The sequence below is a fragment of the Rhinichthys klamathensis genome, unplaced genomic scaffold, assembly GCF_029890125.1.
Source record: "Rhinichthys klamathensis goyatoka isolate OS25496 unplaced genomic scaffold, OSU_Roscu_1.1 h1tg000159l_1, whole genome shotgun sequence".
In the NCBI taxonomy this organism is placed as follows: Eukaryota; Metazoa; Chordata; class Actinopteri; order Cypriniformes; family Leuciscidae; genus Rhinichthys; species Rhinichthys klamathensis.
The window spans coordinates 1,032,634-1,057,614 of NW_026606693.1; the positions used below are offsets into that span (position 1 = coordinate 1,032,634).

A 24,981-nucleotide genomic window follows, 5' to 3' on the forward strand; every position below is an offset into this window, starting at 1 on the left:
CAAAAGTAAAGTTTAAATTCAAATGATTGTGACAGATGTGAAGGGGGAGGAGAATTGATACATGTGTCATGTTTAGTCGATAAAACTCTCCCGCAAAGGGTACACCTGTGTATCCTCGCTCATAGCTCCTCTGGAAGCCTCCTCACTCCTCGAACCTCGCCTCCTCGCGGTGCAATTAGAGAATTGAGATGTCCTTCAAGATGGCTGAGCTCGATTGGTTTCCAGGTCATAGGATGGAGGACGGAGGAGTGAGGAGACGAGGAGGGATATTGAGAAGCACCCAAAAACTGCGTGCCCCTAAACGTTACGAACTACGCAGTTGTCCACGTCTGTCGCCATGGTTACGTCACGGCTATGGCAGTACGAGCGGAAACCGAGGCTAGCGCGGATATTGCGTCATTGACAGGCGACATTTTTTTCCGGGACGGCCACTTATTTAAAATTTGTCTGAAATAAAAAAATCTTTGGAGACTTTTGGGATATTGTAAGTACACAACTGCAGGAAATATATCCCACTGTGCAAGTGATTTTTGGATATTTTATTACAAAATTCTTACATATTGTACCTTTAACAGTGAACTGATTTTTTTTAATGATACTTACTGAACTGATCTGGATTCTTTAATCACAGGAAGCAGCTTCTGAAAAACCTTTAGTTTTTCAGATTTATTGTCTCTTCCAACAAAATCATTAATATCAAACTCATCCAGCTTCTCCTCTGATGTCAACAACACAAAGACTACAGCTGACCACTGAGATGAAGAGAGTTTGGCTTCCTTTATTCTTCCAGATTTCAGATACTGTTGTATTTCCTCCACTAGTGAATGATCACCCAGTTCATTCAGACAGTGGAACAGATTGATGGATTTCTCTGGAGAGTCAATGGTCCTGATCTTCTTCTTGATGTACTGAACTGTTTCCTCATTGCTGTCAGATCTGCTTGTCTGTTTCATTAGTCTTTGAAGGAGAATATGATGAGACTTCACTGAAAGACCCAGAAGGAACCGCAGGAAAAGGTCCAGATGTCCATTTTTACTCTGTAGAGCCTCATTCACAGCTCTCTGATGCAGAGCAGACAATGAAACATGTTCTAAAGAATTTTGACGAAACCAGTCCTTAACTTTAGACCGCAAATTCGGTTTAGTGATTGAGTCAAACACATTTGTGTTGTTGTTTGTAAAGGAGAGGTGCACATATACAGCCGCAAGATGTTCCTGAACGCTCAGATGAACAAAGCAGAAGACTTTCCCTTGATACCAGCCAAACTCCTCTCTGAAGATCTGAGTGCACAATCCTGAGTACACTGATGCTTCTGTCACATCAATGCCACACTCTCTCAGGTCTTCCTCATAGAAGATCACATTGCCATTCACAAGCTGCTGAAAAGCCAGTTTCCCCAGTTTGAGGATCATGTCTTCATCTGTCACGTTCTTCTCATAGTCCTTCTCATGGTTGATGTTGGTCTGAAGGATCAGGAAGTGCGTGTACATTTGAGTGAGAGTCTTGGGAATCTCTCCAGTCTCTGCTTCGCTCAACATCTTCTCCAGAACAGTGGCTGAGATCCAGCAGAACACTGGGATGTGGCACATGATGTAGAGGCTCCTTGAGGACTTCAGGTGTGTGATGATTGTATTGGCCAGTCTCTGATCACTGATTCTCTTCCTGAAGTATTCCTCCTTCTGTGGATCATTGAAGCCTCGTACTTCTGTCACTCGATGGACACACTCAGAGGGGACGAGATCGGCTGCTGCTGGTCTGGAGGTGATCCAGATGAGAGCAGAGGGAAGCAGATTCCCCACAATGAGGTTCGTCAGCAGCGCGTCCACTGAAGCTGATTCACTTACATCACACAACCTCACATCGCTCTGAAAATCCAGAGACAGACGACACTCGTCCAGACCATCAAAGATGAACAACACTTTATATTTGTCACTGGATATTTCCTTAGTTTCAGGGAAAAAGACATGAAGAAGCTCTGAAAGACTGAGTGTTTTGTCCTTCATTAAATTGATCTCTCTGAAAGGAAGTGGAAATATGAGCTGGACGTCCTGATTCTCTTTCTCTTCAGCCCAGTCCAGGATGAACTTCTGCACAGACACTGTTTTTCCAATGCCAGCGACTCCCTTTGTCAGCACAGTTCTGATGGGTTTGTCTTGTCCAGGTAAAGGTCTAAAGATGTCATTGCATTTGATCGGTGTGTCCTCTGTTGCTGCTCTCCTGGATTGTGTCTCAATCTGTCTCACCTCATGTTCATTACTGATCTCTCCACTCTCACTCTCTGTGATGTAGAGCTCTGTGTAGATCTCATTCAGGAGTGTTGGGTTTCCCTGATTTGCTGTTCCCTCATAAAGACACTCAAACTTCTTCATCAGATTTGATCTAAAGCTGTTGAGGACTTCATGGCTGTAAAAATAACATACCAAATTATTACACGAGTTAACAAGCAATAAGTCTTTTCTGTATCATAATCAAATCATATATTTTACAGAAACGTTATACCTGAGGTCAGTCTGTGTATCTCCACTCTTAAATTCTATTATATGACCCACAGACGCGCCACTCCTCATGGACACACAGCTGGGCTCTAGTTCTGATCTCTTCTGATGAAATGAACTATTACAGAGACATTAAAGTGAATTAAATGTCTGTATTTCAGTTTAAATTACTGTATTCAAAATAAAAAACACTTATTTGTGTTATATACTTATACACTAACCCACTTATTTTATCCAAACACTTCACAGGTTTTTATTTATACTATGTTGATGTTGATACAAAAACTGTACTTTTAACTAAGCGCTCTCATAGATGTGTCTCTGTCAGCAATGAACGTTAACATACGTTAAAATATCAGATAAAGATAAAAATAATAACTATATACAATGTACAAACATAATTATTTAATATCAGAATACTATTCTGATAACACAAAATGCCATACTATGATCATATTGTTATGTAAATGTTATACCTTAGATCAGTTTTTGTATCTACACTCTTAAAATCTATTATTTTATCCATAGACCTGTCACTCCTCATAGACAAACAGCTGGACTCTGGTTCTGATCTCTTCTGATGAAATGAACTATAACAAAGAGAGAGAGAATAACAGAGAACTATAACAAATTAAAGTGAATGCTCTAAACACTGTATTTAAAACAAACAAACACTTAAATTATGTTATCCATAGCACAAATAAAAAAACCTTACAATGTTTCTATGTTGATCCAAAACTGTACATTTAACTAAGCACTCTCATAGATGTGTCTGTGTGAGCAAAACTATACATTAAAATATCAGCTAAAAATAAATATAAACAATGTACAAAAATAATTATTCAATATCAGAATACTATTCTGATAATACAAAATGGCATACTATTATCATATTTTTACAAAAATGTTATACCTTAGATCAGTCTTTGTATCCACACTCTTAAAATTTACTGGCCGATCCATAGACGCGTCACTCCTCATAGACACACAGCTGGGCTCTGGTTCTGATCTCTTCCGATGAAATGAACTATAACAGAACAGATCTGATACTTTATGGTTATAATCATTTTATTTTAAGGTCTTTAAAACGTATTTTCCATCAAAAGCACTTTAGGCTGGTATTGTTTGTAATACAACTTTAAATTTTAACTTAACAAAAACATATTTTACATTTTAAATGTAATTTATATTTATTCAAAATACCTGCCATCGGGAGAAAAATCTTCATCTCTGGATGTGTGTGTGTCATCCATGATGAAGCTGAACAGCTGAAAAAGAATCTGATCTCCAACACTGACTATGGATGGAAATGACAAACACAGTAAATCAGCTGAAAGGGGCAGAAATAGGATCACGAGACGGAGACGTTCACTCAAACACACATAGAAATATCAAACACGTATCAATGGTATCATACCTAAACCTAACCAGAAGAATTAAACGGTCTTTCAGAGAAAACTTAAGGCTGTGTAAGTTTAGTAGAAGTCACACTAAAGGCGCTTCAAACCCGAGAATATTTTCTTTCGTTTTATAATCTTCACCTTTCAAGTAGCTAAACGCAAATTCATTACAAATGTTCCAATTAAACGCATATCATATTTCAAAGAATCGATTCTGGTTGTTAAAACGGCGAACATCAACTCTGAACATTTACTTTCGATTTGTGTGACACCGTCACGAGGGATGATTACGTCACACGACGGGCACGTTTCCCGTAAGACGCTCGTGCACGTTGTGTGTCTTCACCTATTTTTTTACAGTCTATGGTCTTCACTGACTTAGTAGTGTTGAAAGATACTCATGGCAACTTGAACTAGTGATCGGAGATTTCGAAACACTTTGCTAATCTTTTGTTTTGAATTTGTGGTTCGGGCAAGTCACGTGATTTTAGAAAAAACGAGGCTTCAGGTGTGTTCGGCTGCGTCCGAAACCGCATACTCAATGAGTAGGTACTTAATTTCAATGAGTACTTACTTAAGCCTAGTTCACACTACATGATTTTAAAACGTCGGGCTGAACTGTCCGGTTCACACTACATGACTTGCTCTCTGTGAAATCAGGAGTGTTCAAGTTGTTGAGCTGTTCACACCACACGACACAACGTGATTGATCCGCAACAGGAGGTAACGCACTACACGAGTTGACAACAACTCTGTCACCCAACGATTCAATCTTGTCTACAAACCACGTTTTGTCACAAAAAATCACGCGCTAAAACGAACCGGAAATGACGCGAAACAGCACGCGCGCTAATACCCAGCGAAGAAGACGAAGACCCATGCCTTGCTCTGATTGGAGCAACCCATGCCTTGCTCTGATTGGCTGTAGCTCATGACATCACTGAGGTTGAGTCGGGCGACAGCTCTGGATATCTAGCATGCTAGATATTTTTCTGGGCTCGGCGACGCGTCTGCGAGGCGTCAGCGAGCGTCTTTGATGCATTGTTGGCTCTTTCATACTAACAGATTGGCGAGCGTCCATCCTCCGCTAATCCCCCGCGATTTGCACGTGATAACACCCTGACCTGTCGGCGAGCTCAACGATTTGCAATCGGGCTTAAATCGGGCTTATAATCCTGTAGTATGAACTAGGCTTTAACGAGCGCTAAAAGAGTAGGTACTTTATAGCCAAATCTCGTTGAGTATGAATGCGATCCGGACATCATCCGCCATGTTGACGTTATCATGTGACCTACGACGCGTTATCACAAGCGCAACAACTTAAAGGTGACCACACCCGTCGCTATGGGCGGGCCATAGGGGGCCGGGCCCGCCCGCAAAAATGCTTGTGCCCCCCCACCCCAGGCACATTTTTTTTTTCTTAAAAAAATTACTTTAATTTTATATTATAATAGTTGCATTCTTTATCATTAAAACATTAAAAATATATAAAGAAACAATGGTGTGATTGTGTTTGATTGATGGGAATCTACACTGCAACAGCCTATCACGGCCTCACTAAAAAGAAAGTTAGGATACGTACGTGACGTATCACGTCAGTGTAGCCACTCAACAGTTACCGCGCATTTTAAAGCTATAGTCAGATGAGTTTTCGCCGGCTTACTACTCGCTTCAGTTCGTCTGGAGAGAGGACAGCGCTGCCTCCACTCAAAGTACCGGTAGGTTCAAAGTCTCTGTGCGTGTGTGTGCGTGCGACCGTGCGTGTGTTAGGGATGGGCAAATAATTAAAAAAGAGTTAGTAAATGCGCTTAAACTTCCAAAAACCTGTAGAGTAGTGGTCTGGGTTCAAACAGTCCAACACACAAAGTGAAGCATTAACGTGACTGGAAAGAAAGTGAGGCTTCGTTTTTCGTTGATCACGTGTTTCTCTGAAAACAATACGCGCTCCGGCACAGCGCTTCATGAGAAATTGCGCTGCGTACTCGATACGCGCTTTGAAGCTTCAGTCTCAGATGTAACATCAGTGTGTGTGTGTGTGTCTCATTGGCAATGCATATCCCTCTGTTGACTGCTTCAAAATGCAATGTTTTAGAGAAGCTTCTGGACTGGTGTTACATCTAATATGTTGTATAGTCAAGTATGTTATGGTTATTCATAACATTGCTTCTATGTAATGTGGTGTAGGCTATAGGCTACCTGGTCATAAAGCTGTTGGTTATGTTTAACGTGACGATTACGTGCTGTGCGAATAGAGTATACGATTATTATAAATATACGTAGTAGGCTAATAATAATTGTGCCCCCCCATGCATTTCACATGCCCCCCTTAAGACTGAGGTCTGGCGACGGGTCTGAAGGTGACCTATTCGCCTTATTTTCGAACGCGGAAGTAACTATAGGTCCAACTTCCGGTTTTTGTGCGGCACTTCCGTTTCTTCGCTTCCCTGGGCTAACTAACGTTAGCTGAACTAAGTTGGTGAACTATGTCGTGGGAACATTTCCAAAAATCGCTAAGCAATCGAAATGGCAGGTCAGTGCCACACCCTCAAACGATTCACGAGTGGGAGGATGACATGAAGAAGTGGCCTCATATAACGTACGAGGACATATTTAATTATTTTGTGTTGTCACTTGGTGCGGATGGGTCTACAATGCGCAATTACAAAAGTACAGAGGCGTATCAGTACCTCCACAGTGGAAAAGTTGGCAAGGTGTTTATCAATAACAACATCGATGACCTGGTATTCATGAAGGCTGATGTCCAACCAAGCCAAAGCAAGTTTGACGTTCACTCTGCATGGATCCTGACTACCTCAACCGGCACTATTGAGACGGCCGGATGTTCATGTGTCGCGGGTCAGGGGAAGTCCTGCAGTCACGCAGCGGCGATCTTATGGAAGGTATGCTAATGTAATGAATTGTCTGTTCAGTTGTCTGTTTTATATACAGACTATATAGTTCAGTGCCATAACACGCTAGTTGTTGCCTTGTTGTGATTAGATTGCTAGTCATATATTTTACATAGAGAGCAGTGCTAAATATTTGGGATTTAACTAACATTACAATTTGATATCTAAATGTTAACTGATGCCTACCTCATAATGTGTAGGCTTGAAGCTTGACACATTGTACCAATCTGATGTGTACTCACAGAGCTCTTGATGCAAGTTTGTCACATTCAATTTTAAGCTAGATTTACATTGAACTTGAAGCATCTGATATCCAAACAGTACAAATAAGATAGAAATAAACGTTTCTATTTTATTTGTACTGTTTGGGTATCAGATAGAAGAGCGTATGGAAACTTTGGCTTCTAAGGTATTTGGGAAATAAAATTTAGTATATGACTAACATTTTTATTTTTTAATCTACAGATTGTGCACCTTTTCCAGATAAGTAAAAGTCTAATCTCTTGTTCATTGATGCTGCTTGGGTTAAGGTAAGGTCGTTCAAGTTTGGGTAAAGGTAATATTCTGTCACCACACCACATTTTGGTGAACCACCTCCTTTCTGTGTAGGTAAGTATACCAATTCTAATTCATATCAGTTTAATCTCAAATGGCAATTTGGGTAAATGCATCATCAAGGTAAGTTGAAAAATATGGACAGTTTATAGTTGTCACCATAAACTGTCCATATTTTCTATATAAGTTTTTTTACATTAATACTGTAATATGTTAAAAATATGTAACTGTTCTATTTAAACTTTGTTAAAGGTGCAGTTTGCAGTGTCCAAAGGTCTGACTGGATTGTCCTGCACAGATGAGCAGCGCCACTGGAACTCAGGGACACAGCGCAATTTAGTCCCCAAAAGGTTAAGCAACATATGTTTCAGGCCAGTGGCGCAAAAAGTGGGTATGCGCTATATGCGGCGCGTAGGGGCGCAGCACCATGGGGGGCGCCAAAGCGATGGTAAAAAAAATAATAATTAAAATTTCATTCATATATATATATATATAATATATATATATATATATATATATATATACAGTATATATATTGTATTTTCCATATGTAGCTGCTGTTGTGCGTTTCTAAATCATTTCTGCATTTCTTCAATGTTATATAAAATTTTAGAGGACTAACAGGCTAGAGTAGGCGCCCTCATGGAGAAGGGGGCGGGGTAATATCGCGAGCGGGCGGGGGCGTCGTGAGTGCTGAGCGAGCAGGAACGAGTAGTGAGTTGTCGTCGAAAAAGATGGATAAAACAAAATGCTGTGGGGCTAAAAATAGAAAAAGAAAGAGGGAAAAGGAGATGGCATGTCAATTGATGCGACAGCAGCTAAATAAGTGCATGCTGAAAGCCAACAGGTAGGATTTAAAGTGTGACATCAAGGCATAGGCTATCTATATCGCTGTGGCCATCGGGACTACCGTGATTCCCGGTGGGCCGACGTGCTTTTTCGGCCGATACATCTCATACTTTTTTCTTTTTCTTAACGGTCCATAAAACTAGTACATCGGCGGCCCATTTATTTATTTATTTTTTTGCTTAATTGGCGGCGCTGGGTTAGTGCCGGTGTAATGCATTGGTCAAAAAAAGTCAGCGTTATTTTTTTTGCTGACACACCGGCCCATGAAACATGTCATCATGTGCTTATATCTTTCAAGTATAGAAATTAGTAGCCTACAAAACTAATTATGAAAGTTTCTTTTATTTTTCAGTGCATTTGTTTTACAATATGGCTATTACTATCATGGGATTAATATTATAACTATTATTATGTAGTAGTGTAATGTAGACAGACACTTACTAAAAGAGGTTTGAATTGTTCTTTGTTTAATTTTGCACCCTGAATATGGGTTGGAGCTTTTAATTTTGAACTCTCAAAGTGCACCAGACTGATGAATTTAACATTAAAGAACACAACATTTTCTTAGGGGGGGGCACCCCCACCCCCCTAGAGAAACAAACAGAGGTCCACCTACCACAGTTTTACCTAAAATCCTGTGAGAAACACTGCTATTGCTGTTCCAATGGAGCTAATACTTTTTTTAGGGGGGTTCATCACGGTGGAGTAGCTATAGTTTAATTGTATTAATAAATGACAATTTTGCACTTATTTTATGTGTGTTAGCTCTCACTCAATCCTACTCACTTATTACATGGCACACTTATTTTTTATTTTTATTTTTTGTGTGTGTGTGGGGGGGGGGGGGGGGGGGCGCAAAAATTGTTGCTGCATACCCCTCTGACACTGTGTAGTTGCGCCCCTGGATTACATAATCAGAGAGTAGCCTATTTCTTTTCGTTTTGAATTGTTTCGTTTCAAGACATTTCAAGCTTAAATTCTATACGTTGAGTTTCGGTTAATTTATGATGAGATGCTCCAGTTCACGTGCAATGCAAGTGACCACGCCGGCGCTTATTATATTGTCTCCTATATTTGCTTCTTACTTGCAGGCATTTGGTTGATAAAAAATTGATTAAAATTAAGAGACAATTTATACAAAACGAAATTCGCTTTAAAGAAAGGCTTTCTTCAAAACAAAACTTAATGAAGTGGTCAAAATCATGTCTGATTGACTCAATGTCTCCCGATATATTGCGCATCCATCTTACTCAGGCACCACAAAGAAGGTTCTGATGTCTCTGAAAACATCCTGCCCATCTCTCCCTCTCTACCACCAACCCCTGCCTACAGCTCACATGAAGCACTGAAGAAGAGCTTAGAAGTCGCCAGTGTTCCAGTGGGCAGCCTTCTGCACAAATGCATCTCTGCTGAACCAGATCAAACTCCAGCAGCTCCCACACAGCTCCAGCTGCCTCATAGTGAGCATGGCACAGATATACAGTGCCAGAAATGCATGTCATTTTATGATATGTACATAAAATTAGATGGAGATAAATGTGCCAGTTTGGAGGAGTTCACTAAAATGCAGAGCGCCTCCCACTTGTGGTTTGATGCACGTAAATTAAGAGTAACTGCTAGCTCTGCAAAAAAGGTCCCTGTGCGTGCATCTACTAAGCCAGATAATTTTCTTAGAGAGCACCTGTTTCCTAGGTTCCATGGGAACACTGCAACCAGGTATGGCCAGGAGAATGAGGAGGTGGCCTACGCATGGATGGAGAGCGTTGGGTTTCTAGTTGAGAAGAGAGGCACTGTAGTTAGTATCACAGAACCATGGCTTTCTGCAAGCCCAGATGGCGTGGTTAACTCCACAGAGCTGCTGGAGATTAAATGTCCTGTTCTGGCCAAGAACTGCATCTTTGGCTGAAGTTTTTTCCAGCAAGCTCACAGATGTGAAGATGGTGGACGGGGTTCCACAGCTGCAACCAAATGGATCCCGTGGTTACTACCTTCAAGTCCAACTGGGTATGTTTTGTACAAGACTAGAGAGATGCAAGCTGCTTGTCTGGGCTCCATCTGAGAAAGTTGTCATTGATGTGCCATTTGATTCGGAGTATTGTTCACTAGTTATACCTAAACTCAAGTCCTTCTATTTTACTGACATGCTGCCAAGGATTGTAGATGAGTTTCTGTCAGGCAGACTCATACTGTGCCATAAATATGTACATATGTGTAAATAGGCTCAGGTTCTAGTCTTTAAAGGGATACTCCACTTTTTTTGGAAATAGGCTCATTTTACAACTCCCCCAGAGTTAAACTGTTGAGTTTTACCATTTTCGAATCCATTCAGCCGATTTTCTGATATTTAGAAGAATATCAGTAACCAGACACTTTCTGGTCCCATTGACTTTCATAGTAGGAAAAAATATATACTATGGAAGTCAATGGCACCAGAAATTGTCTGGTTACTGATATTCTTCTAAACATCAGCTGAATAGATTTGAAAATGGTAAAACTCAACTGTTTAACTCTGGGGGAGTTGTAAAATGAACCTATTTCCAAAAAAAAGTGGAGTATCCCTTTAACCTGCTGTATGGGCATACCAGACATCAGCTTTCCTTTGTCTGTGTTAATACCTAACTGTTAATAATTGTTACGGTGTCCCTTTGTTAGCCTAGTTCCTTGGTGTCTTTCTTTTTATAGCTAGTGCTCAGTTTTACACATGATGGTGATGTTTTACCATTTTAATAGTAATTGAGATTATAATTAATATGTATAATACATGGCCTACAAATAATGCCATAAGTGAAATGTTTAAATGTAGTGTTATTTTACCATTTTAAAAATGAATAATTGTAAATACATTCAATGTAAACAAATGACATGAGTTAATAAATTCCATTAGTGAAATACTGTAACTTCTTGCCTCCTTGTCTTCTTTTTTAGTTATTTACATGTGGTTAGGACATCATCCACTCAATCAAAATATGACTAAATAAAACAAATTACATTAGCAATTCAAATTAATAAAGATAGAAATTTTTAATAATACACATTTTAGTTGGACAAGTTAAATATCATGTTTTTGTATCTGTAATCAATTAAATAGTCTAAAAATAAGTTGATATTATACAATAGGTGAAAAGTCATTAGAAAATTGAAAACATCAAGGTGTCAAACACAAACTATTTATTATAAAACCTGAGATCCAAAACACATTCTTGTATATCATAATTCCATTTTACAATTTACTATAAAATAACTAATCAGCAGTGCAGAATAGAGATATCTGAAAAATAGAATGTTAAAGACAAATCATATGTGAAAATTATAGTACAATCAAGGCACTGCAGGCTGTCAAATAATTATTTACAAATATTATGGATAATATACGTCCATGCTCAATCAGCATCCTCGTGGATGATTTCCCCCTGCATGTTTACAAGGGCCGCACAGATTCTGAGGATTTTGTCCATTTTGTGTGCCAAGTTGATGGGTACAGTCTGGGAGATTATTTTGAACACTTTGAGCCTCCTGATAACTCTTTCCACATGAATGCGCACATTTGCAATCCTCCTTGTGGCAGTTACATCCTCATCAGACAACTGCCCTCCTTTATGAGTGAACGCTGGTAGAACAAGGTTAACCCTTCTCTCAAACAGCAGATCTCTGATGATAAAGCCTCTGTCTGCCATCACTTCATCACCGGGACGAAGATACTCCAGGAAGCCAGACTCCTGAGTGATGAACTTGTCACTACACCTGCCTCCATAAGCAGGAGAAATGAACATAACAAGCCCACACGGGGCAATAGCAACTAAATACTTTATAGTATTGCTGGAATAATAATGGCTGTAGGACTCGCCTCTGGAGTCAAGGTTGTGTGGTTTCTGCAGGTTGGTCTCAGTGCAGTCAAGGATGCAGGTGGTGTTGGGGAACTTCTCCCTGAAGCACTGAGGCATTGTGCTCCGGATTGTCTCCCGTGGCAGCCAAGGAATGTAGATTCTCATGTGCTCCTCCATTGTGTCTATCCAGTAGGAGAGGATCCTGCTCACTAACCCCTGGGACACAGCAAAGCGTTCTGCAAGATCACCCTGGAGTAGATTCAACTTGAGTTTCATCATGGTCATCAATATTTGATCCATTTCGTGCATCTTAAAGTTTGCTTTATAGAACTGTTCCAGATATTTAACATGATCAAAAAATACATTGAGAGAAAGGCCTGTGTACAACACACAGCTAGTGTCATTCTTCAGGATGGCATGGGCAAGGGGTACTTCTCCACCACATTGTGTTTCTCTGTCGCATACATCCTTCATCTTTCCTCCTAATGTGTAGGGGTGATCCATCAGTGCCTGCACCTCCCACTGAGTGTCAGCATCTTTATGCAGAGGTGACTCTGACTGTGGAATGGTCTGGTCAGCCTCCTCATCACAGTGGCTGTCATCTGCCAAACATAAGACCACATTAGCCCAGTTTAGCAAAACACATAAAACATGCCTAGACTACTTACAACTACCTTAACAGCAAGCTAATAGAGAAACACCTGTATTAGTGCTCATTCAAAGAAAGTCAGAAACAAAAGTGGTCTGGTGATAGGCGTAAAATCTATTGTAAAAATTACATCAATTGCTAACAGTGTATATTATAGAGCCAATTGGGTAAATTATGCAACAATATTTGTGCGGGTGTGTTGGTATGGATGTCAGAGTGTGGTTAGTATGTGTGTTACAAAAAAATAATATGTGCGTGTGTGTTTGTAATATTGAGAGAGAGAAATTCAACTACTAACAAATCCAATCACTGTGTGCACTAGTGGAATTTTGCTGGCACCCACCGGAGAACATCTGATACTGCACCCAATCAAAATCTTACCGAAAGCTCATTTTTTTAGATATATGGCTTTGATTTTCTAGCCGTTTTAGAGTTCAACTCGTTTCATAAAATATATATTTTATATAAAATAATGTTCATATATAATTTTCATAAACTTAAACCTATGTACTTATTATTTTTTTTACTTCAGCAATTATCTGCCACGGGTCTTCTTTAAAATGATACCAAACTTAAGTCTGTGCTCCCAATCTTAAAAGTTTATGACAGTTTTTTGACACGGACATTTTTGTCCTCTATGTAAATTCTTTTAATTGATGCACAATGGATAAATATACAGAGAGAACAAACTTAAAAGACAGTTGGCTTTATGTGAAAGATATTAACTGTCAAGAGGGACACAAACTGAGAACTAACAAGAGTTAACATTACCTGTGTCTGCTAACCTCTGGACACGTCTCCTTGGTGTTTTTATTGGGACTTCGTAGCCCAGCCACTTTTCTGGTATCGGGTGGTCTTCTGTGGGTCTTGTGTCCACGAAATGAAAAGAACAAACATACGGTCGCTTCGGTGGTTTCTTCAAATTTAAAGCTTTTAACCACAGGCGAAGAGATTCCTCATTCTTCGGCGGGGGGTGAAGATCGTAGGGCGCATCGCATCCACATTCAGCTCTCGTACGCGATCGATGATCAAAACACTCCTGCTCCAAGTAAATCTTTCTTTTGTACCAGTTATTATGACAACCTCTAACTGCACAAACAATCCCGGTTTTCCTCGAAGCCATAACGACGAGTTAATTAACGTTAGTTTATGGAGACTTGTTTGATTTACCGCCGCTACAGTGAAAAGTGAGTTACTACACAGTTACCGGAAGTGCCTGACCGGAAGTCTCGCACAAAAAAACCTTCAACTGGCTGCGTCCGTATTTCCGTTAAAAATAAGGCGAATAGTTCAAAATTGAATTTACCTTGGTATAGTCAAATAACAAGAGTTCAGTGCATGGACATGACATAGAGTGAATCTCAAACTGGACTGTTTTCGCGTTCTCATTTAATTCACGTTTATGAAAAACACCCCTGAAAAACGGTCTGTTCTCCACACAATACCGACTGTGACGCAATAGTCGGGATAATTAATATGTACGCCTCCAAATATTTGCATAATGCCAGCCCTCAATGCCAGGCGGAACTGCGCAGCCGAAGCATGGCAGTTGCTCAGTGTGGATGTACACATGAACACAAAAGTATTTTTTAGTTCCTTCATCTGGGCCTCTGAAGAAACAATGGGTTAATTTTATCTTCTCTGGAAATTTCCAAACTTTTCACCGAGTGTTTCCTCAACTTGGGCCAATACAGAGCTGGCCTCGGATCGAGCTACCAAGCAACACTTTCTGATGAGTAATTGTTCAAGTTCAGACAGGTAATCTTTCTCTCAAAATCGTTCAATACTGTTTATGCATCAGTAAGTCAAGCCAGTGACTAAAATATCAGCTTCACATAGTTTCTTTTAGTAGGATGAAAATAATCGTATTTAATTTGTGAACAAATTATATACAGAAAGCGATCAAAGAACAATCTTTCCACACAGCGCGAGTTTATCTGGACACTTGCCAAACTCTTTATGAAATCAATGACGCACGTTACTGCACAACGAAGCTCTTACTGTATTTACATCATCGTGTTTGCATTGGTGAAAGCAGAGAGAGTGCAGAAACTGCTTTGCAATGATTAGATCTTCATTCTCGCGATCAACACACAGTCATCTGCTCAATGCTCATCACGGCAACATTTTATGTGATGGGAATAGATCTAAATACTTTAAAAACATCTCACGATTCGTTAATCTCGATAGCTGTTATAGTAAAAACGTATAATAGCAGTAGTAAAAGTATTCGGGAGAGAGTTTCACATGTAATGCGTTGCTATTTCATATGCAAGCATGTCAGCCAATCACAGCAGTGGCCGCGGTTACACTGAATCCCACAGCAGACACGCCCCTTCAAACAGAGTGTTCAAATCAGAGGCTAAAAGCAGGCTAGGAAAAATGCCATTTATTTCTAAATTATGATTATTTTTTATCTAAAAAACATACTAACATTATAAGGGTAGTAACCCAGGAAACATTATAAAATAAAAAAAACAAACATTCTAGGGCACCTTTAAAAGATGAACGACACGTTAAATTCATCTATCTGTAAATATCTTGATATTGATGAAACTTGCTCATTGTGTGGTATTGTTGAAGAAACAGCTGCCAATTTATTTTGTGAATACATTTAGGGTTGATTTAAGTTGTTATATTTTAAACCCGACTAATGTGACCCACAGTTTTATCCTTATAACGATATATTTTTTCTTAAGAAACCCCAAAATCGTCATCTCTCGTTGTTCATTTCTTTATTTTATACCCAAAAAGTTTCTCCTTTAAGTTTTCCTCTTTTCCCAATAGTATCCAGCTGCAGACCCGCAGCACCACCAGTTTCAGAACCCCAGCGCCAGAACCGGAAGTAAGGGGCGGAGCTTACGTTCTAACACCAGCGCCAGGACCGGAAGTGAGGGGCGGAGCTTACGTTCTAAACCGAGTAACGCCACCTAACGTTTTGGAGCGTAATTTGCTTAGACACGAAACGGCATTATTACACACGAAACGTCATACTTTATACGTATTATAATGATACATTAAGGTATAGTACAATAAGCATTTTAAAACATTGATTTTGTTTAATATAATTCTATATAGTTATCCGTTTCATTGTATTATGAGAGTTACTTCCTGATCATGATGCTGAAAAATAATGCTTGAAACTTATGGCCATTTTATATAAAATATACTTTATTTGATTTCACAAGAACATGTGCAGCATGCATTTTTCTTTATGTAAAATAATGTCAAAAATCTAAAAAGAGAGAGAAAATCCGGCATTGTTTTAAAAGAAACCATAAAAATGTACCGTACTTCAAATAATAGCCGAGTCCCAAATAGACGATTGTCTCTTTGCACGCCTGGTGTGGCTGCAGGTCTGGGTAAATATAAGTCCGGTCTCAAATAGAGGTCGGGTCTGTTTTTTAGTTTCAGGTTGTATTAAATCTTCTAAAACCCGTCAGATCGTCCACTTTTTGGCGGCCGCCAAAGCAAATTTTTGTCCCGCCAAAGCCTATTTTGATCGGTGAGTGATGTAGAATAGAGGGAATGCATTAACGTCACTTCCCCGCCGGAACACGCCCCCCTCAGCGGGACTGAGTGGCAGAAGAGCTGCTGCGTGACTGGAGTTAATAGGGGAAACTGCGTTAACGCGAGTAAAACAAACTATTATCAGTTTAAACTAAAAGTTGGACTCGATATAGTGTTCCTTACAACTTATCAAAGATCCAGTGATCCATGGATATTGACATGCAGCCAGGAATCGTGTTTCCTGACATTTATATGTGCCTGATTTCGACGCCGGGGAAATAAATGAAGACAATTTGCCTGTAAACGTTTTATATAAATACAATATAGATAGGTCTAAATCCGAGTGATCACTTACATTAATGTTATACTGTATATCATCATATCGTCCAGCCCTAAAACTTGTATAGTTTTTTGTCAGTGTTTATTTAAAAACATCCAATCATGCAGAATATAGTCTGTTCTGTAGCTTTTTGCAGTCTGTAAAAATATACAGTACCTCAGATTTCTGGTCAAATCTAGTTGTACAGTCAATCGCAGAGCTCTTTCCCGTTTTAGATGTGTTTTGTGTGATTTTCACGGCATTCACGCTGAAAACAAATGCTGCCGCTCAGTCTTTTTGCCACTTGTGGGCGTGACCGCATTCACTCCGGCCGACGGTGACGTCATGCGCATACCCTCTATATAATGACTGCTGCGCATGACAGGGCGCTTAACGAGCAGAGAGAGAGAGAGCCCCGGCCGCGCGCGCGCACTCTCACGTCTTCAAACAACACGAGCGCTGTCTTGCTCTTTATTTGTCACATATACCAGTTATAGTTCATACAACGAGCAGTGACTCACTGTGTAATAAAAACATACCCTAAATATTATTTAAAAGGTGCAACAATTTTAAATATTTTTAAATACTTGCAAAAATGACCATGCTTGCTTGTGTCATTGTAAATAATTCCGCCCCTCCCTCACTTCCGGTTCTGGCGCTGGGGTTCTGGCACTGGGGTTCTGAAACTGGTGGTGCTGCGGGTCTGCAGCTGGATATATCTCTCTTTTCTTGATGAATTTACCTCTCGTTTCATCCCTCAGACTTATAACAACAAAACAATTTTTGGTAACGCTTTAGATTACAGCTCGGAAAGTAGTGCGTAATTAAAGCAATTTTACAGCGTAACCTTCAGTAATTATTGTGTACCTATAGCGTACTTACAATATAAGTATAAGGGAACAATATGTAAAGTTTGGGCAATAAAGGGGTAACAACCAGGAGAATTAAAAAAATATGTATACTGTAAGTATTATATAACTAAGGGGTTATTATTCTACTATTATGATATAACAATCTTACATTTGGGAGCAATTTAGCAAGAACATACACTGCTTACCATTTTGAAATAATGGTGAACCAATACATGCTGTATAGGCTTTTTAAAAATTACAGGGTACATCTATGCATTTATAAAGTAATATTTTTAACAAAAGTGCACTGAAAACGAAAAATATTGCAACTTTTACTTAAATATTGTTGTGGCTTTTCCTTTCCAACAAACATCATCACTGAGTAAGAGACACTCTGAGTCCAATTTAATAGTTTATAAAGTATTTATTCTCTTGCAAGAGAGATCTTCGTCACCAATACACATTCGTGAGTCAGTGAGGAGAGATAAAGAGAAGCAGTGTCTGTCTTTTTTATATCTTGTGTCCTCCAAGGCCTTATTTCTGCCCTCCCCTCACAGGAGAGATATACTTTGTTTTTCCCTATTTCTCCCTGGCCCTGAGAGGTAAATGCCCCCTTAACACTTTAGGCTATAACATACAAATGCACTCAAGATGAGCCCTTGACCACCTGCTTTTCCTTACCTCCACTGACTCCCAACCACAGTAAATTATCACCCACAGGCCCCCTCTCACTACATTCGTGAGAACAGATGAGGCCATCATTAGGAATCACTGAAATCAGAGTAATAATAGAAAAATTCCATAACAACTCCTCTCTGTTTATCATACTCTGATAACTGATTAATCAAACATTGTAATAATAGTAATAATAAATGCAAGTTCAAGTCATTACATACAAATCACTCTCCTTGAACCTGTGAAGAAAAAGTTTAGAATGAAGAAGCATAAGGCTGTTTTTTGTGGGGGAAAGCCCCATAATTTTCTAGCAAGCAAGTAAACATTTTTACTGGGCCGGGCTAAACAAGAAATCACTGTTTCTGCGTTCCTGCAAGCAGACCCTCAGTCACACCAGTAAGGAATAAATAGTTATAACACAGTAAGAAAACAAACAGATAAAAGTGTAATAAAAATCCCTCAGTTTCAAACCCTGTCCTTGTACACCACCTCGTAACACGGATGACCGCTGCTTGTAACCTTCTTTAAATCTTTTGCCCTTAATCTTTCTCAGAAAATAAACAAATAGAAGAAAAACAAACAGAACATACATTTAACACATATCTCACTGTAGCTCCCGCTAACTGTATCGTCGCATCATTTTGTTCATCCTTGGGATAGACTGTCATTTTCACCAATTGAACAGACAGCAGGTTTTCACCTGTCTCTGTAATCATATTCACCCATGAATAACAAAATTATCAGAATAATACACACAATCCTAACTCCTATCATTAAGCCTTTTCCATTAATCCACGCCCATCTCCATATTTCATTCACTTCTAATTCAATTTAGTAAGCTCTATTGAACGCACTGTTTAACAAATCTAACCAGAGAAGTCTTATAATTTTATCCACTCCTCTAACCAAATTAGTTGTTCAAAATTAACTCTAATATCTCCATTACGGACCGTCTTTTTGCTTGTTACACATAAATTAATAGATTTTCTACATTTGCACCAATCAAATCAATACCTAGTTTGATTCAATCAAACAAAATCATCACAAAAAACAGATTCTTCTGTTAAACTTAAACCATCAGTTGGCAGTTGGTTCCTCCAGGTGTGTTGATCATCTCGTTCGCCCCACGGACGTTCCGTGTTCACCATGTTGACACTTTGCGTGCCGTAGCCATGGTCTTCCATCGCTGGTGAGCGAGGTACGTTACTAGCACGTCCTTGAATCCCTCACTTTGTGCTCTATTGGATGGTTGAGGCCTGTTGGTGTTGTCTAAGGTGAGAGGCTTGGACCCAGGTGTCACATTCTCCAACCATTTTCTGATCCTTATAAGGTTTTCCCTTAAATCATGACCGCACCCCCACTGGAGTGAACCATTTCTTGCCTGCTTTCACCTGTGAATGGAGACCTTAAGTATTTTGTTAGTGACCGCTTGTCTAGCCGCTCGTCCCCTTTGGTGTGACCTGTGGAATCAACAACCTGAAACATATTATCTCCGGATAATTTCTTGCTCACTTAATAGCACTCAGGGTCCTTTTCCCCTGAAAACACTCAACCCATTTTGGTCATGTCCACAACACAATATTTATACATTTGGAACAGAATTAGTTCTGTTTGATCCAATCCATCCTGACATTCTGTAAAAGGAAAATTTAAGTTATGCGCTGCGCAGGTGTGGCCTTGTTTCTTTCTGCCACAATAACAATCCAGGCCAGGATAGTTAGTCAAATTCATCCATAGCCATCATTTTATTGGGCACATTCTGCCCTGTATCAAAAGTCTGCATGATCTGTAGAGAAAAACAAATCTCGAGGTTATTTTCAGATAGTAAAATACACGTAGTTTCTTTTGTCTGCTGTGCTGCCGCGGCCTTCGCTGCTGCATCTGCCCTGGCGTCTCCTGTTGAAACAGTCCTGCAATTTTGTTATCAGCGTGTGCGGCACACTTACAGACAGCAATATTGCCCCACCTGTGCATTGCAATGGCTTTCAGCAAATGTGAACCCCTTAGTAAACCATATTTGGCAATTGTTACCATCCCCCTTTTGATGCAATGACCCCGCTCATTCATCAATTTAAATAAATCTGATTTGCCATCAACACTAACCCAAACGGCGTCCTTCAGCCAAATTTCCTTCAGACATCTTTCTCTGTCTCTGAAACAAAATATGACATTCTTCACTTAAAGCCCAATCTCATCTTCTTATCGAAGTATTTGAAGGGCAATGGCCCTGAGTCTCACAGTGTATCCTGCTTTTCAGGCCTGTTGTTTGGTCTCTCAAGTCACCCATCTACAAACATTTCCAAAGTCATCAATTTTCCCTATCAGGTCAGGTCGTGCTGTACAGACTTTGTTAATGTCAGTCAATCATTTCTCCCCCTTTGTTCACAATAATCATAAATTTGAGGGGCTCTCTTGATAATTTCATGTTGACTTAGCGAATATGTCACTTTGTTGTTGCCATCAAATCTATAACCTTACCATTTATCTCAACCCCGGACAGCGATCTGTGAATTCACCATTCCAATTTACTGAAACTGATCTTCAAATCTACAATATGTATGACAAAACTATTACTACCAGACAGAGCTTGTATGACCAATCAATTTAAAGCTCGTCCTTTGTTCTGTATCATCTTTTCATCGGATCCACTCAGAATTATCGCCTTCTTTAAAATTTGTCATTTACCTTAACCCATCTCTAATGATAAAACACTCATTCCAGATGGTTAATGACGCAATATACACACCATTCAGGCGGAATATTAGTGCCCCAAACTAATACATACAAGACATAAAGTGCTGTCACCATCACACGCACTCATATTAGACACACATATGTTAACTGCTCATTCTCAATGTTCACTTTTCTTTATATTATTGCTAAAAGATATAAATTTTAAATAAGATTTTAACCTTTCCATTTTCCTGTAGCTTCTATCTAATTTTACATGGTCTCTTAACCACTTTCAAAGCATGCTCATCTTGTTCATTATTCATTTGATTTTTAGACAAGTCAGCTGGGTTGTTTTGGTTCCTTATCATTATTTTTCTTCAGCTTGCTCTAGCAGGCTGATAACAGAAAGACAGACACAGTTACCATCCTTTCCTCCGCTCAAGCAGTCTCTCTCACTATAAATACATTTCTAAGACTGTAACTTATACAAAATGTAATATTAAATTCATTACAATAACCTTTGACCATCCACCTTTGTTATCCAGACTTTTCTTAAATCTACAAAAGCTGTCTTCATCTTTAGTCACCACCATGTCTACCTTCAGAAGTTAAAACATATGTTATAGACATATTAGCTCAAAATCAACACTATAATTTTCCTTGCCCATAAGGCAACATCAAAAAGTTTTATTACTGTCTCCACAACAACTAATGGGAATCACTTCATGGCCTCAGCTGGCTCTTGAAAGCCCATTCCTGTTAGCCCTATATCTATAATCTCCTCAGGGTGTTGTCCCCCCTGGCATAGTTGCAGACACTTGTCACAATGAAAAACAAGCCATACAACTAATGCGGTTTCTTCTGGCGAGTGGTATAGAGGAAACTCACATTTTCTGGGTCAGACTGCCGTAACTGTTCCTCACAGCGCATCTCACCTCTCAATGCTCTGCTGACCCCGGTGGCCTCCAGTAATCAGCGCTCAACTCTCATACCTTTCTCACATATAACACCTCCATCCGGAGGTACCCAATGTTCGTGACCCCCTGCGTTAGGCTGTCCACTGGCCAGGAAGATCATCCCGTCATTGAGTAGCCACAGTACACACTGGTGACCGCTCTTTCCCAATACACAATCAGTTTTCTTCAACAGAACTCAGCTGTTTTCTGGAGCTTAGGAAAGGCACGTTCAAGAGTCACCAGAGCCATTCGGACTGCCTAATAGATGTAACACAGGGAGACAGGTTAATATCAACAGTATTTAATCACTTAAATCCATTCACCATCTTAAAAGCAGAAAACCTAGCTACTTAGACTGTACTCAGTGAATTTAGATCACAACCGTACATTCAGTGTACTTCATCTGTAGCCGGAGCCATTGGTCCTGAATGGTGGAGACTAAATGAGACAAAGAAGTTACTGGTCCTAAAATAAAATAAAATGTCTTCTATCGTTTAAGATCTGCATTATTATTTTAAAGACTTCTTTAAAGTCATTCAGTTTTACATTTAAAACATTTACTAATACAAATTGCCCTGTGAACGGCAATTGTTTCTTTAAACATCTCTGTGTCTATGATTCTCAACTGAAACACTGTGCTTTACTTATTATCACAGATAACAGCTTTTAGCTGACTCATTGAATGAGAGAGACTCTGAGACATTCGGACTGGTACACTGCTCTCTCATATACTTCTAACATCAAACTTTTATCTACCATCTTTTAACTCTATCCCAGCTTAAGGCATCTTTGCCAGAAATTACATGTGTTTTCAAATAAACATGGTTTTATAGTTGTCTTTTGCCCACCTCAGGGAATTTAGACATTACAAATTTCCACTCAGATTGAGTCTCTGTCGCTCTGGCAGTTTTCAGCCACAGCACACATCAGATTTAGATAAGCGAACTATTTCATTACAGCCAATAGCAAACTTATCTTTTGAAAGCAAAACATCAGCTTCTAGTTCTTTCATGGCCAACTTTTCAAGCTGTTTGTTTAATCAGCATTTAGCAACTGTTAATCCAGTACTGCTTCTGCTTATTTGTTCTTACATAAAAATAATTATTCTAGTTTTCAATAACGTTTCACATTTCTCAATCTCAATTTTAATTGTCAAGTTCTCAACCATAGTTTAATATTTGACTTAAGTTTTCTCTTGGAGTTTATCAGTCTCCAATCAGGATTCGCACTAACTTTGACAAGGCTACTCTGCATCTTTTGCAGTTATTATAAATCATCTTTGAGATCTGTCTCTCTATATTACCTGAACCCTTTTAAAAATGTTTAATTAAAACACAATCATCCTTCTAGTTACCTTTACATATTTTGCAACTCACATTTGTTGGAGTCATTAATTTTACATCAACCTGTATTCATCAATTCACTTATAAAAATTACTATTATAGATCTTTTCTTCAAAAGGATTCACTTTAAGACTTCAATCTTTTGACCTTGTTTTTATCTCTTATTTCTCAGACGAAAAATGTTACTGTCATCATTTAGACACTGATGTACTTTCAAAACCCACATTAATACCAGAAATGTGTCACTATCACATTTTCAAACACCTTCTCGGTGGGCATTTACAGTTACGTGTTAAATGGTCCTGCTGACCACAATCAAGACACTCTGTCATCTGGTGGGTTCATGTGTCAGCCTCAACTACAGCATCAGACACCTTGACTATAGTTTGATCACTGTGAGCTTGCAAACGGCTCCAACTTACTGCACGCCCTTGAAGCAGTGTGTGTCCCATTCAGGAATGTAAACAGAGCCACTGATTAAGCAGTTCTCTGTATTCTTTTACAGTCCACCAGTGGCGGATTTAATCACAATAGCCAAATCATAATCTTCATCATTATCATTGGCAGCACATTCATTTTAATAAGTAGCACGGCTCACTCAACATATTCTAAGCAGGTTTCACAAGTTTTTTTGATTACTTTGGTCAAACTTCCAGAATCTCTGGACATAGCTGTCTTTACACCTTACTAATTTGGTATTATCATCAACTTGAAACATTCTTCATATCATGTTAATCCCTGTCAATCTCAATCTTTCCCTACATGCCAGTTCCTTCTGTATCCTCTCCTTTCTTTTCCCTACATCCCAGTTCCTTCATTATCTAACCAGTACATGATTGTTTGCACAATCCCCACACAAACATATCTCACACACCAACCTTCTTGTTTTGTTTTTCCACTTTCTTCTTCCACCAAGTCTCTCACTTACATACAGTTTTCTACTATATTTCTTCTCAATCTCTCCCTTGTTTTGATAACATTTAATTTTAACTTTATTTTTTCATTACAACTACTTCTCACAGTATTCCTTTATCAAATGGTTAGTCTGAGATCCAAAAAAAAAAAAAAAAAATTATCCGTATTGTCTCAGTCTCACTTATCTTTACTGTTTTGCAGAAACCAAAATATCAAATTACAATCCCCTATTTCACACAGACAGCCTTATTGCTGCTTGCTACTTCAATCCGTATCATATAAATTTAAGTTCTCTAGACATCTAATGTCATGCATCCATTTACTGGATGAAGAAGTAAAAACCTTATTTCTCTCGGCATTTCGACTTTTTTTTTTTTATCTGCCCCTTTAAGACAATAATCCATTGTTTGTCCACATTGCTTACACATGTTGAACACAGCCATAACAACCTTTTTGTTTCTCACTGCCCTGTTCAACTGATTCTCGCACTACTTTCAGTCTAGTTGTGCTCCGTGTTCCCTCCCTGGGGAAATCATGGTATTTTCTCCGTTTTTCAATATCTAAAACATAAATTTTCCCCCATAATTTTCTTATTTGATAGAAAACCGGTGTATCAAATTTGCATGCTTACCTTGAGACTTCCCCATATTGGCTGCTTCTCTGTTCTCTGTGGATTTCTCTTCAACGCGCGTTTTCTTGATCTGTTAGGCGTCCCCAACAGACCCGATTTTTTTCTTTTTAACCCAAATCGGTCGGGTTGCACTATTAGTGCCCTCCTAATTATGGTTTACCAAAAAAAATCTTTTCTGGTTCCCCCTAATTAGCCTCAGCACCTAAAAACAATTTGCTCCGTGGTGGAACAACTGATTTTCAGGGTACCTATCTGTTTGAAATCTCTTGATCTGTTACAGACCTCAATTAATCTCAGATAATTTTCTCTCGTATCTGTTTGAAACCTCTTGATCTATATATTGATCTCAATTAATCTCAGATTACGTACCACAGAAACAGCCCTCAGCCAATATGGTTCACTCACATTTCATACCCGAAACAAAATA

The 24,981-nt window shown here is 39.1% G+C and overlaps 1 protein-coding gene and 1 pseudogene across 2 annotated transcripts in view; both read right to left on the bottom strand.

Annotated features, from left to right (window-relative positions):
* The window catches only part of LOC130091087 (NACHT, LRR and PYD domains-containing protein 12-like), a 287,371-nt gene that overhangs the window by 25,806 nt on the left and 236,584 nt on the right, over nucleotides 1-24,981 (bottom strand). The window lies entirely within an intron of this gene.
* LOC130091098 (protein NLRC3-like) lies at nucleotides 1,503-3,780 on the bottom strand (annotated as a pseudogene).